The following is a 16,972-nucleotide window of genomic DNA, read 5'->3' on the forward strand; positions in this document are numbered from 1 at the left end:
GCGGATAGGTTAAGGCATCTCCGAGTTTAATGACCGTCAAAATTATGATCAATCTAAATACTGTCTATTTTTATGAAAACAGTGCTGAATATTAATACCAAGTGAATGTGTTCACCAACATATTATCTTTCTACTTCGGAATCTGCTCGATCTTTGAAGCTGCCGTGCCATGGTATCACGTGACAGTTAAAAATAGATCACTTTTTTACCTTAACAAAAAATCAAAAAGTGTAACACTACACCGAAGTTTTTTTTGTATGTTTGCTACAATAATTCGATCTGCAATTATTTCATGTTTATCACTTTAACTGCTAAAATATCATTGTTAATCGCATAAAATAAATATTGTCATTATTTATCGGAAACCCCCTCGACTTAATCAATTTCATTGAAAATACTACGTATTTTTAATTTACAGAAACAAATCAGGGAATTAAAGCAGCATTTTTCAAGTAGTTTAGCTCATATTCTTTTGATATATACCAAAGTAATCTTTCATAATATCCGGGGTAGTGTTACACTGTTGCCTGTTATGTACACACTGAGAAAGGAAAGACTGGTCAAGGCATATAAATGTCGATCTGCTTACCTTATAACACTCGCTGATAAAACAAAATAGCTATGCCTGTATTGTCCTGATTATATTCTAACTGACACTCAACAACATCTTGGGTAACTGTATTGAATAAGTCTTATTTCGGCATTATTTACCCTGTATTCCGATGATTTGTCTCCCGGCATCATCTTCTTTATTTTAAAAAAATGCTTGTGACGCCATCAATGCTCATTATACATAATACAGAGAAATCGAAGAACTATTAAGTTAAAATAGTTTCTAGTAATATTTTATGCCTGTAGTTTTTATATTTTAAACCAGAGAGAAAGTTAAAATCGACATGTTTCTGAGTAAAAAATGACATCATGCTGCTTATTGTGACGTCATATCTATCAGAGGAAGTTTTACTCAATCGATCGCTGAGAGTTGCCTTATCATACCTGCGTATAACAACGATTTTCACAATTGACCATTACACTACTACATGTATGATATATGTTTGGATGTTAATGATGTTAATCATTTGATGTTAATTTTTACATCACTTACACCATCGAATTGTACGTTGATATAATTCTCAATTTTCTCCGTGTACAACTCTGGATGACCTCTGGTCTGATTGTCTGTAAGAATGGATAGTCAGATTAATAAACCACATAGGATTAAATTGTTTTGGAATGTCAACTTGCATTAGATATAAAAGTCAAACTTTAACTGTCAGCTTGCATTAGATACTTTGACCATCCCCAATCATGTATTTTATCACATACTACATGCATATAATGCAATTAAAAATCACGAATGATTCTTGTTTGAAGTTTGAATCAAATTTGAAAATCAGGATGACGTTTTTTCTTACCCATATATGTTGTTTGGACTCTATTTTGAGCACAATTCAAATATATCTTCCCTTTGTTGGATGGAGATTTGGACTTTAAAGACAACAAATAACATTATGAAAAAAGAACAAAATATTCAAGCTTAAGATAAAGCATACACATTATGAATTAGTAATAAAGCATTGGAACCAAATATCATCATAAAACACACTTCTTCGTCCGTCTGGAGTGTAATGGATTCAGTGTCATTTATTGGTGTTGCAAACAACTCCTCGTAGGTGCACATATTTTCAGCGGAATTATCAATATGTATTTGCTCGTAGTTATTTTTGTCAGTAGTGTTCAAATGTCATTCCATTAGACGCCTTAATGATTCGTCGATGTTTAAATTCAAATCAGTGTTTTCGTATGTTTTGCCTAAAATCAAATCATGCAAAAAAATTCGAAGTGTTTCTGTTTGTTCACAAAATGTTTAACACATGCAATATCCTTACTTAATCAATATAACTACATTATTGAATGCAAGATGCTCATAACTCAGTGTTTGTTTAGATACCATACGCACGCTTAAAAAAAAATTACGTTTTGATTCTGTTTTATTCGGCATTGATTTTTGACACTTTTTGCTGATAAACCTGTGTTAAATGGATTTCAAAGTATTTTAAAAATAAATAAAACAAAGTACATGTACATACATTAGATCTAATTCGAACCAAATACTATAACTATAAAGAATTTAGAGTTAATTACTTGTGTTATATTTTAGTGATTAATATTATGAGACATTCGTCCAAAAGAAAGTAAAATTTCTTAACAAATAAAAACCATAAATTATTTTTGGCAGCTTATCGAAGATATAATTTCTGATTATCTGTATTTGATCGGATACGTGATCATGCTTAATCTAAACATAACATGCATACACCATGATTATCAATATTTCTGTCAACGTCTCAATAATATAATGTCTGTAAAAAAGTTCTTTACAGTTGTAACAAAACGGAAACACAGTAAGTCATAAAAATATACGTTATTTTTTGTTTCGTATTGTTTTTGTTAGGCAATTACATGTAGTCTTTCTAAGTGTTACCTGTACAATATTTGGAAAAAAATACCTTTTATATAAACTAAAAACAATAATGATTAGGAGACACAGTACTCCCGAGGATCCACCAATTACAAACAACATTATATTGTTATTGTTCTTTTCAACTACCTGAAAAGAGATCAGTCGGATAGAGTGTGCATGGAATATATATATATATATATATATATATATATATATATATATATATATATATATATATATACTCAAAGAGTTGTATCGTTAAAATGTGGTATCTAAGTATCAAATTTGTACAACAAATTGATTATAAAATAAAACCTTTCATCATAAATAATAATATAATGACATATCATTACAATCTTTATATTTAGTAATGTGTTTACAGTGAAAATATATTAATTCGACTAAATTTCATTAGTAAATATTAAAAAACAAATATAAAGCCTTGAAAATATAATGAAGAACTTAATTAACTTTTAAATTTTTGTCTCTAAGACGAACACCATTATCTTTTACATAAACAAAGGGTATGCATTTATTTTTGTGACAAATAAGAATTGTTCAATTGTATAAACACAATGAAAAAAATGAGGTAGATGTATTATACCATATAAACAAATAACGACTTGTTTAGTTGAAAACATATACACATTATTTCATCATTAAACAAAGTGGCTGCCATAAATCAAATTTTTGATAAATATTTTGTACATACAAGTACTGGCGATTTCGTTTCCAGACAAGTTCCACTTTTAGAATCACAAGTTTGGTTCAGGCAATTTGTTTTGCAGGTTAGCTGACAATTCGGTCCGTAACGCATTAAGGCGCATGCTGTGAATAGTATGGAAAGATAAAATGGTCATGTGAATATATTAACAGTTTTAAAACAACATAAAATAAGATTTATTATATCTACTATACCATGCACAATTAATAGATTATTGAAACATCCATATAGGTTGCAAACAGCTGCAACGTAAAAACTAAACCGGTTTATGTTCCTATTATTCTATTTCTTTTTTCTACACATATTAACTGTTATCTTACTTTTATTACAATATATCCCTTGATATCCAGGCGCACACCCTGAAGCACAGATTCCCGTGTTTTTATTGCATTGTCCCCGATTACAATAACCACATACACCACTGCAATCTGTTCCAAACGTCCCTACGTCACATTCTAGAGAGGTAAATATTTAATAAAATCAACTAAAAAATAGATCAACATATTTTCTTGTTTCATGTGTTTAGTATATTAATCCAAAAGTACAAAAATATCAGTTACAAGGATGCCATAAAAGCTGGTAACTTTTCTTTAAATTTAGATTGGGTGTTTTGTTGTTTTGTTAGATTTTTGTTGTTTTTTTTTTTTGTTTTCCTCTTTTTTTTGTATTTGCTTTTTCGAACGGAAACAGTGACAAAACATACTTTAATTACACTTAATTATCTAATGAACATTTTATTCATAATGAAACTAATGTTATATACATGTGCCATGGTGCGCAAGGTCAATTTAGGAAGATCTCATGCTATTCAACATTAAATTTTTCATACCATTTACAAATTAGCTACTCGTTCATGTATACATATTTAATATACTTGTATTTGTTTCCAAAGATAGGTTCAAAATTAAATGGTTAAAAAAAATAAGACACATATATGCAGAAATTATGATAGCTTAAAATGTAAATTTATGAATTTAAAAATATAATAGGATATTTTTAATCAAGTTTTATTAGTTAGACGGTGTAATGTTTTTTAACTAAACCTGGGAAAAATATGTATGCTCTCTGCAATTTCTGAATATTTGATAACTCTTGATAACTCTTGATAATTAATCCTAATTGTTTCCTGTATCGACTCTATATTTCTTCATTACAAGTATGTTTTACTTCCTTATGTAAGGTTTGATATAGTAATGTAGGAAATACAATAAACATCAGTATAAGAGTGGGGTATGATAATGATTTTTACTAACAATTTGTTTTAGCTATTGTTTGAACATTTTTCAAACCCCTTATGAGCTGGATCTGTTTTTTATTGTTTATTCGCTACATGTCAAAATGAGGGCAGTCAAAACCATCAACGGGCTATTATATACACTGTAAATACATTCTAATTTAGGAACATTAATACTTTCTTTCTAGTGCATTGAATAAGCATTTTAAAACACCATGCAAATGCGTGCTCAAATATGAAGACAAATGGAGGATAATATTTTTTAAGTTACTGATTTTTGAACATGTTTATAAACTACTGAATCTCAAAGATCATTTAAAAAAACACATACCAAATACTTCAACTTCACATAAGTCAGTTCTTGCGTATTCAGAATAACCGTTAGGATAGGCAACACCTTGCTCTCTCTCGTTGTGGAAGATTACATATTGTCCGTGTAAAAGACACGCAGTGGTGAAGACAGCGGGTATTGTGTTTAGTGTAAAGTTGGTGTCCTTAAAACACAGCTTTCCCTGTGATATATCCGGTGTGTTGGAGACATACACAGAGAACCCCAGAAAGTAATGTGCGTAATAATTAAAAGGTCCTACAAAAAATAAAGCCAGAAATTAAATGACTGGATGTCTAAATAATACATTTATTATTGATCATATAAAAGACTTTTAATAATATACATACAAAACCTAAATAACCATTCAAACACGTACAACGTATCTAAGCTTATGGACAAATCAAGAATTCGGTCTTTTTTTCAGATTTTCAATTTACTAGTTGTGTTTTTATATCTATTCTACGATATTACTTTTGAATATATCTACAGTTACTATTATTAAATATTCTTTAAAATGAAAAAATAATCTTAAACTCATCCAAAGAATATGAATGTTTATCTACATGTACCCCATTCTTTATTGTTGGTCATGTAATGGATGGTGATATGATGGATGCTGTGGACTCTAGTCAGGTCAACCCACCAGGTGGCGGTTTTCTTCTCATCAGCTGATACAGCACATTGACCTCTCCAAGGTTTGAGGTCAGATTTACGCCCATCTACAGCATTAATGGCGTCGAATTTCTTGTGACCCGTTTTATGTGGATGTTGATGGTAAGCTGGTTTGTTAAGGGCAACATTAACTGGAAACATTACAGAAAATATATTTATTAACGTAGAACATTTGTGGATACTTTTTCATATTTACCGCCTTTAACTATAAAGATAATATCTGCACAACTGTAGTCAGATATCTTTGACTCTTTTTGTTAATAGAAATTACCAGATTTTATTGTCTTATGTTATTTGTTTATTCTAGCTACAATACTTTGTTGTTTAAGTATGTTGTATATTTGCAGTATTTTTCCGTTGTTCAAAGGTTTTATTTTTTGCAGCTTAATGTACTTATCATTGATTGTGTCATTTAATTTAGTATTTTATTTTATGATGTTATTGAAAAAATGACCATTCTTATTTATTTATCAATGCAGGGTTTTGAATTGTCAAACGTAACACCAACATATCATCATCCATAAATGGGGTTTTATGTGTCATTTTGCTTACACCGTTTTTAGTAGGGTTATATAAGAATTTGCAAGAACAATTAGAGAACCTAACTTATAATTTATCTTTCACTGTTTTGCTTGAAATAAGGTTTCAAAAGTGGGATCTTGACATTTAAACGAACTTGAATTTGACCCTTCTCTCGCTTTTGAAACCATATCTCAAGCAAAAAAGTAAAATGCGCACAATGCACGTCATAACTCTAAGATACCTGCTTTTGTCTTTATTTTTTTCTTATAAACAATTTTTATATTGACAGTCTTACCGTAAGCTTGACTTATTGTCAACAGGCTGAGGAATATTATGACGTCTTTATAACACATATACAGTCGGAACTTGAAGAACATATTCATATGTTTCTGATTCTGTGAACATTAGTGACTCTGTAAATAGGCATGCCACTTTTAAAAAACAAATCAGTCTAATTAAAAAATATTGCATACAATATTTGGAAATCTATTTAAGGTATAAAAGCGTAATACCGTAAAAAGGACGTCAAAAAATTATGTAATTATTGTTATATTTCCTTTATTAAAAATTAATTATCAAGTTTTATTAATAAATTCATGCATGATAATTAATTTTACATAGACATGACGCATACGTTTTTTGTTTTAATTTTTCTGGAAAATCAGATCATAAATACTTTAAACACTTATTTTTAAATACTAGTAAATGTCTTCTTACAATATGGATTTAAAGTGTCCAGGCATTCTATAAAAAATATATTTATTTGAATTTAAAGGAAAAAAAACAATTTTGTTTGATGGTTATGAAGTTAAACGTTCTAATAATCTCATAAAAAATCATTTTCAAAATACGGTATTCGGTGCAGGTTTTGATCCCAATGTACAGCCAATGACCAGTTGTAAGATTAAAGGTGATGTCCTAAAAATGCTAGAAAATAGAAAAAAAAGTTAGTTGAATTTGTTGAAAGAAGAATGAAATAATAATTTTAACATTTATATCCTTATCCATATATATTGAGGTAGTAGTAATCATTACTGAAGAGCAGAGTAGTAGATTTTCAACATAAATTCAAATAATAGCATGGTTTTGAATATCTGTAAAGTGGTCACTAACGCCATCATTTTTCCCAAGTGGCAGTGTGCAAAAGTAACTATGACCTACAGTTACCAATCGAAAAGAAAGACGTAAAAACCAAAGTATTTCTATTAAATTGTGTTTATTAATAGGTTTTTGAACTTTTTAGTGATTACGTTTTCGATGTAAATAATTGAATGAATCATTAGAGGGGAAGTGATCAGGAAATGTCCTTAAAAGGAATCAAATTCAGGAGAGTTTCTGAACAAGCGTATTATTAGATAATAAAAATAAATCCAGTTTCTAAGGTTGATGGAAACATCGATCGTTTTGCATAATTCTATTTATATTTTTTCCTATACAAAATTTAGAAATACGCGTCACGTTATGTTTGTATTAGTTTTCACTCATTTAATGTCAATATTATAAAACAAAATAGATACACATTGTCATTTTAAAAAAAGAAAATCAGTTTAGATACATGTACATAATGTAGCTATAAAGTGGTTTACTTAAGATGTTTGTAAATAACAAAAGCGAAATGAATTGTGTAGCGATATATGTTGGAGAGTAAAACTCAGCAACACAAACTTCACTAAATGCAATAAGTTTTTTGTTAATTCCCAGGTTTTCAGATAACAATGTTTCTCTTAAAGTTTGCTTTCAATTAGAATAAAATCTTGCTTAAGTAACAATCAATGATATTCCATAACACTTGTTTGTTGTTTTATCTTACTACAGCAATAAAATAGATCCCTAAAACATAGTCACCATATCAAAATAATTGCAGCTACACACACGAAATAAATATCCGCCATTCAGTTTAATAATTGTTAACTGAATTTTCTGGAAAGGTGACTGAATGGCATTACTCTGCCATTCAGTCACATTTCAGTTACATTTCAGTCACATTTTAGTTGACTAAATGGCAGACAGAGATTCATCCTGTGATATATGTTATGTTTGTGAAAACACAGTTCACGATCATTCTAGTTTTTGAAACAATTATTTCAGCAAATTATTTTGAACTAGAATACTTTCATTGTGTTAGTATTTTCATTTATATATCCTTGTACAGTGTATTAATTGTTGTTGTCTATAAAACAATTTTGTGTTATCACAACTACTGAGAAACGAGAAATAATTGACATTACGAAAAGTAAATAAGTAGTTACATGCAAAAAGGTGAACTTTAAGTACAACATTCAAACCAAGGTGTCCAAGTAGCATAGTGGACAATTCATTCGCTTGTCACCGCTGCGACCTGAGTTCGATCCCCTTGATCGACAGTAGTTGTACGTGATAGGATATGGCGATCGCCCGCTTGGACACGTGGGTTCTCTCCGGGTTTGACTGAATTATAGAAAACAAATAATCTACATTTAATTCAAGTTGATGGGTTAAACATAGAAATGCACGCAATTTTACTCTTATTTGAAATGTATAAACGGTAAATTATTGATAAATTCTCGGGTTAAGCTTTTTAACCGTCTAAGAAATGTTACAACATTAGATATAGATTTAGACAAGGCAATTTTTCGTGTTTTGAAAATGGTTATGTTAAGTATGTTTAAAATAAAACACATGTCAGTGGATTAACCGACAAAAAAAGTGACTGCCATATTTCAAAGAAAAAAATGTACGAGAAAACAAATGACGCAAAAGGGTACCGCGTTTTACCCCTCGTATTAATCAAAGTACTGAAGTACTGACGGGAGTTGATTTTATCGATAATCATTTATTTTAAAATCAACTTATCTTGCATGGCAATTAGTTTCTAGTCTGTATTTGAATTACGCACTTTTTTATTATATGAATTTTAGACTTTTCCGCCAAGTATTTCGAGAAACCTGATATGAATCATGTTGTATAATATTAAAAGATAGATCTCAAACTATGTATTAGTTATTAAAACAATTCTAACAATTTTATGGATCCAAGCACTATTGATATCGAACTCTAGTCTCGTTCAACCAGACGCTCGGTTGTCTCCGTTAATCTCCGAAGCAAGAGAGCCTTTCTGCCTGTTGGAGATTTACGGAGACAGCCGAACGTTTGGTTGAACGAGGCTATATTAAACTCGATCTGGAGTAGGAATACATGAGACTATAAAAATATCTTAATTATTTGTATTATATAAAATCTGACTATTTTCAAAGTGTTTATTGATAAGTTTCCTTGAAAAACAATGCTCGAGCATACATTACTTTGAATTTTTCTATTATTTTCAAGAACTAAGTCTTGTCAGCGGTGATGATTTGTGCTTGGGTCCAAACACTGTTTCACTTTCGGTTTGTCAGAGTAACTGCATAGGAGAGTTGATTAAAATCAACTCCTAAAAATTGGCCCTGATGTCGAGGGGGATCTGATTGTATTAAGACTTTAAAATCGCTATAAATAAAAAAAAATTAAAAAAACACAATGGTTTGGTAATAGTAAAAAATTAAACATGAGTGCATTTTGTCCACCTATACATCAATCGGTCTAATGATTATTGCAAGCACTATTTGGAAATTTGTTTAAGGTAAAAAAGAGAAAATACGTGATCAGGAAGTCAAAGCACAACATGTAGTTCTCATTTGAATTTTCCTTATTGAACAGATAACAAATTTAGTTATTAAATATATAATAATTAACTATACACGGATATGACACATAAGTATTCTCTTTTGAATGTTTTGGAAATCAGATCATTGCTGCTTCATATATTTATTTCCAGATACTAAAAATGTGCTCTCACAATATTGATTTAAAGTTTCAAGGCATTTAATAAAAAATATATTGATCTAAAATTAACGAAGAAAAAGATCATGTTTGATCACTATAAAGTTAAACGTTCTCACAATCTTGTACAAAATTGAACATCTCCATAATACGGTACTTTTTGCACTTTAACTTTTGCTATCGATAAACGATGCATTTTTTTAGGATTAAAGGTAAATTTAAAAAATAAAATGTGAACATATAATCTACAGAAAACTGTCAGTTGATTTCATAAAACGAAAAATGATTATTCAATACCTCTATATCCTATTGATGTAGTAGTTATCATTCTTGAACAACGGAGTGCTGAATGTTTAACGTGCATTATTTTGTTTAAAATGCTTTCCAACAAAGTTTCAAAGACTTTTGCATTACCTTAGGGTTTGTTTACATGCATGATGTTTGTGTTTACTACGGGTAGAATACATTTTACATTTGTACGTTTTTAAATGTTAACAAGTTTTGATTTTACTCCAAATGATTATGGTAAGTTGAAATAATGCCATGGTCTTGAATATCTGTAAAACTGGTCATCATCGCCATCAATTCGTTTCATTTGACATTATGCATAAAAGTATGATGTACGGCTAGAAATCTTGAAAAGAAATGTATAAAAGAAAATTGTTTGTATTAGAATTTGTTGAACGATAGGTTTTTTAACTTTTTTCTTAAATATAAAGTTTTTGATGGTAACAATTAAATGAATCATTATGGACAAAATCACCAGGAAATTAACTTTGAATGAAGAAGAATTGAGCATGATTTATTAACAAGTGTAAACACTTTAGATATAAAAATTCATAAAAGTTTCTAATTTTGGTGGAAACATCGATTGTTTTGCATAATTTTAATCAAAATTATTTTTGAACAGAATTCAAAAATACATTACAGTGTTATGTGTCAGTTTTCACTCATTTAATGTCGGTATTTTAAAATATAGACACACATTGTCAAATTAAAAAGGAAAAACAAGTTTGTATATATGAAACTATGAAGTGGTGTACTTACGATGTTTGAAAATAATAAAAGTGAAGTGAATTGTTTAGCAATATATTTCGTACAATAAAACCAAGTAACACAAAATGCATTAAATTCAATCAGGTTTTTTAATTCCCATATTTTCAGATAACACTGTTTCTCTTCAAATTTGCCTGTAATTAGACTATAGACTTACTTTAATGAGGATCATTGATATTTCAGTATACATTTTTGCTGTTATATTCTTCAACAACTATAAAATGGATCCCTAAAAGATATTAACAATAACAAATTGATTGAAGCTACATGTAACTCGTAAATAATGCATCAACACATGGTTGTATATATTATTTTTGTGAAAAGACAGAACCCATATTACTGTGAAATCATTAATTTTTGTGGGGTCAATTTTCGTGGATTGCTTAAATTTTACAGCTTCGTGGGGATGTAATTTCGTGTACTCTCTCAAACCTACAGAAGAAATATGACTTTATTACCCTAATCTATTAATTCGTGTAGGATTTTATTCGTTGATGAGAGGTACCCACTAATTCTACGAAAACTGAGCCATCACGAAATCCAATGATTCCACAGTATTCACTGTCATGATGCCTCTTGAGTCAATCATTACAGCACAGATTTTGGAGCTTGCATGTTTATATATATATATATTCGTTGTGTTCTATCAATTTATTCCATATATTCCTGTACCATATATTGGTTTTTGTTTGTTTGTATAAACATTTAAACATTATTACAACTACTGAGAAACGAGAAGGAATCGACATTACGAAATAAAAATACGTAAATAAATGCAAAATGTGACATGGAAAAGGTTGAAGGAAACAAATCATTTGGGGGTACGAAACCAAACAGTTCCTTTTTTTAAATATTCCCATGATGTCGTCACTTTTTTTTCATTTTTTCATTAAATTTATTTGGGGGGGGGGGGTGCCCTAAATACATTCAAAATCATTTCACTTATTTTAAGTATTTCTTACTTTGAAAGGGGATCGATTCTGCTGGTGTAAATGGACGAAAGTTTTAACTATCTAAGGTAAATAGAAAATAATCTGATATTGTAATGTCGAGAAATCGGAACATTCAGATTAAAATAGCGATCACAAACTGTTGTTTATTTCAAATTGGCTCAAAACTATTATAAAAATAAAAGCAAGATTGTAAAATCCACAGAAGTTGCTTGATACGATTTAGCGTAAATACATGTATGATTTTTTTGCGTTAACCCCCCCCCCCTCCGAAAAAAAAAAACAAACAAAAAAACATAATACTATATTTAAATGACGTATAATTGGAGCGCAAATCTGGTTTGTATACTTTTATTCAAATATATAATTGTACAGTTGCTGAAATATAAAGATTCATCCTTTGAATAAAATAATATTTCTACTTTCGGTGGGGGCATGATCAATTCTATCATTAAGCCATAAATTTGTTGTTTTTTTTTATTTATTCTTTTAAAAAAGTATTACGTGTATGTGTAATAAGGATATTTATTACTTGAGGTCAATTATTTTTTTTTTGCATGCAATTTTACACGTAATAACAGAGCAACATTTATTCAATCAAGTCCAAATAGTCTGCATGAAACTTATATGAGACACTTTTTTAAACATAACTTTAATCTTCATCTTTTAAAAAAAAATCCAAATACCTTTTTTTCAGACAAACCTGGGCTACTGTTGTTCGAATTGAGTGAGTACTGTACAGTTTGCTGCCAACGATTTCTTTTTCAGCTCCAAGATTTCAATCTCTGATGAGACTTTCTTTGTTAGAAGTTTGATGTACTCCATTTCCAATTGAAGTTTTTTCCATTTCAGCAACAAAGAGTTCTGACTGATTAATATAAACACTATGTCTATTGTTGCTATCACTGGTTGATTCATAACAGACTGTTGCGTTCCTGGTGGTTGAACTAAAGCCATTAATTCATGTTTCGTATAATTATATCGATTGCTGAATGTTGTTGCAGTTTTTTGCATACAAAGTTTAATGTACTTTATCGAAATAAATTGCATATTTAACAGAACCTATTGATGTAAATGTTGTTTTTTTTTGTTTTTTTTTAGAACAAAATTAACTCATGACATTGAACTTTGTAACATGTACAATCCAAATTTGAGGACTCAAACCCTGAGTAAACAACACTCTTAAAACGTTTTTTTAAATTCTAATTATAATCATATATGCCGATGAAATATTAAAAACTTAACACATAAAAAAAGCTTGAAAAAAACTTACGTTCTCTACAATTGGATCCCCGATAACCAGCATCACAGTCTAGACAATATCCAGTCTCTATGTGGCATCTTCTGTCTCTACAGCGAGATTAACACGTCGGGTTACCATTCTCGCCAAAGTGATCAGGAACCGGACAACCTATTTAGAGGATCAATCGCTTATGGTTATTTTATCTTGGTGACAGGATAATGTTCGTGAATTATCTTTGAAAAATAAACGAAGTTTTGTTTCTGAAGTAAAAAATCTAACATTGAATCAGAGTTATCATCAAGTATGTGAAGTCTTTAGGTTGAGTATCACTGCTAAAATGACTAACTGCTAAAATGAACTGTATAATTGAGGGGAAAAACTCTTTGAAAAACAAACTGACAGGCAGATATTTTTAAAGAAAATTATTGAAGTACAGAAAAAAGAATGTGTACCTCTACTGAATTTGAATAAATTGAAATATTCGAAAACCAGATTAAAAAAGAAAAAAAGTTACATAGATCCAGTAATTTGAATTTTTGTGGTTTATTTTGTTACAACCGCTCACGTCCTCATAATAACTGTTTTAATAGAGAAGGTTGGGATCATGCTTAGTTTAAACTTAAAAAGCATTTCACAACCAAATCAAATCATTATTGGTTAAATTGACAATGGCGTTAAATATTTTACTAGATACGGGTGTGCTACATTGTGTGAGAAAGTACTATTCCGATGCTTGTATAATTTTATTAATATACTTTTGTCTGTCCCAATTTATTTTTGCAGTACATTTGGACGATTTTTAATACAAATGCACAAACCTGCTGTGGAAGGAGTACGTTTAAAATATATGAAAGGAAAAATATCCAAGATTAATTGATTCACACATTATCATTTTTTTCTCGGAAATATTCACAGGAACAAAAACTGATTTTTTACGATATTTATTCTAGGAATTTTGACATATTTTCTACTTCTGGAAGTCACTCGGATAACGAATGACCTGCATGTAAAATCTCTATAGTTGAGGCTCCATTAAACATGGGCTAAGGAAAGCCAAGCATCAAATATCATGAGATAAAACTTTTCCCAAGTTTATCTCTGTTGAGTTCTGATTAGGGGAAAAATCCATCCAGATACGGGACCTCTAGCAGCTGGCATATGTAAATTCATTTGATTTGTAAAAGAGAGTTGATCAATTTGATTTCTTTAATGTTTTGTTCTTTTTCTTTATTACATACTTAGTAATAAATACAAGGTCGTTGCATATGATGTACAGTAAACCTTATATTGTGCGTATTAACCTCCAAGCTGATATCGATCTGCAAGGCTGATACGGTTCTGTAATACAACCCTGAAGGGACTTCTCTGGTGTTTTTCCTTCAGAATTCACAGGTGCTTGTGGACTGGTCCGTGCGCTACCCCCTCCCTCCCACTTTCTATTTTTTTTTTTCATTTTTTTTTTTTAATTTCTTTTATTAATTACCGTTAACAACCCCTTATATATGTCTTCAGGTAGTGTGCGGTCCAGACCACAGAATTAGGTTAATTGATGACAATGATCATTATGTCACAAAACAACGTCTTACATAACTCACGCATCATGTTCTCTTGAAAGACCTTAGTCTTAGAAAATATCTTCGATGTAAATATTTAAAGTGTCCGATAGAGAGGAAGTCAACATTTTTAAGACAAGATCACTAAAGAAACTTTATTTTAATGTTTAAATTGTTTAAATAAGATGAATTCGAACATTTTGAGACATGATCATGGAAGGAACTTTATCTAAGTGTTTAAAATGTCTGATAAAGATGGAGTCAAAAACCTTTAGACAAGATCATGGAAGGAACTTTACCTAAACGTTTAAAGTGTCTCATGAAGATTAAGTCAAAAACTTTAAGACAAAATCACGGAAGGAACTTTATATACCGATCCACTGATTCTACGGATTCTTCTATAAAAACGAATATACCACATGCACAGTGTTGGAACGGAAGTGTACAGTTATGGGCAGCGCTGTTTGTCGAAGCAAATAAACAAATAGAAGAGGTAGCTCTGCGAACAGTCGAAGATTTTAATCAAACGAATTGATATATGGATGTAAAAAAAAACTTCCTTGACAATTCAATACGTCATTGTAACAAACTGGCACAAGTATAAACAGTTGCATTCCCTTTTCAACATGATTTTCAATGAACTTTTTGACAATCAATATCCAAAGTTACATTCCAAAATTGAAATGATTATTTTGTTCCAAATACAATCATTGATATATTAAGACTGAATAGGGGACATGTAGAGGTAGATATATACTTTAAGATAATAATCTGATAATTTGATATCATTGCAAATATAAGTAGAAAAAATCCTTAGAATATCATGAGTTGTCATTATTTCATACTTTACGCGTAACGCAATTTTAAGCATAATATGTAGAATTTTACTGTACGCGTAGTTCTATGATTAAGCATTGGTTTGTAATGGCAAGTTAACTCAATAGAATGACCATTGTGTGAATGAACTCATCACTTCAAAAAATTTCAATGATGAAAAACAAATATTTTTGCTTTTTTTTGTATGTTTTTAATCGACATTGCACATCCTTTTACATAGCTGCCATATGCACATTTGCACATATGCACATATGCATATTTTGAAAACAACTATATAGGTTTTGGATTAATGTGATTTAAAAGCGGAGTTCTAGTAAAAGTATTTGGATTCAAGTATGTATATTGACAAGTGGAACTAAAAACTTTATATATATTATGCCTACAGTATACGCAATTGATATCAAAACCTTTAATATAAAAACTAGACTTTGACCCGTGCGTGCACGGGTTGACATTGCATATGATATCGGACATTAACGTATTGTTGACATTTAAATAACCAAGCTTTAAGGCTACATTATCTCAAAAAAGTGCGAGACAAAACACAAATAGTAAAACATTTTTCATTTTCTTTAATTTTATTTCAAATCTGGCGATGATTGGGCACGGCTGTTTAAGGGTAATGGGCCGCCATACATGACAAAGGGTATGCCCCGAAGGACGAGTGCACTTATAGGCCCCGTTAAAAAATGAAAAAATGAAGATTCAAATTAAGCATATTTTTCCACTAACATCATATACTGATATCTATTCCATAAGAATTAACAAGTTTTAGCGCTGAATTAAATGTATATAATAAGCACGAAGCTTTACAACATAGTACGGGTCAGCCTACATTCGTGATTCTATATAGTAAATCGAGGACGAGCATTCATTTCAAAGCCTTTGTTTACTGTCAGCCTAACCGAGTACAAACTTGTGGAAAAGACAAAATACGCATTATACATTTAGAAATCTCCTGTGAAAATAAGAAGGTTGTACTACATAAGGCTGGAACCTTAAAAATGTCAAACGTATGATAATTTCAAGGTTTTTCCTATAGCAAGCGAAAGCTATTACCTGCGTGACCCATATTTGAACCAACGCATGGAACGAATTATTTCAAACAACCAGGTGGGTTCTATCCAGGAAGACGTATGTCAAATGTCTCACTGTAAAACATTGACACGTTTTAGATCGCTTTCATCAACTGTGTATGGTTAGGAATGTTTGTTTGATCACTATGGTAATATGCAACTTCAAAGCTTTATTCGTTGTTTTTTTTTACAGACGTAAAATACAAGTAATACATAAAGTATAATTCAGCAAACGCGCCAATCGATCCACTAAGATAACAATGTTGATTTAAATGTTTCCTCCCGCAGATATAAATAGACACAATTCAAGTAGGTTCGGTTCGATTTCCCCGAATTTAAATCATTTATAGGCATTTGAAAATCCTCAGTTTTTTTTAACTGTTTGCTAATTTTGGTAAAGTTAAGCATGGATATAAATCAGACGTATCCATCAGTGCTTAACTATAACGAGAAATAATAATTTGTTGATATTTTCTACATAAAAACGGCAATGAAAAAGGGTCCATTATCTA

The sequence above is a fragment of the Crassostrea angulata genome, chromosome 2 (genome assembly GCF_025612915.1).
Source record: "Crassostrea angulata isolate pt1a10 chromosome 2, ASM2561291v2, whole genome shotgun sequence".
NCBI lineage: Eukaryota > Metazoa > Mollusca > Bivalvia > Ostreida > Ostreidae > Magallana > Magallana angulata.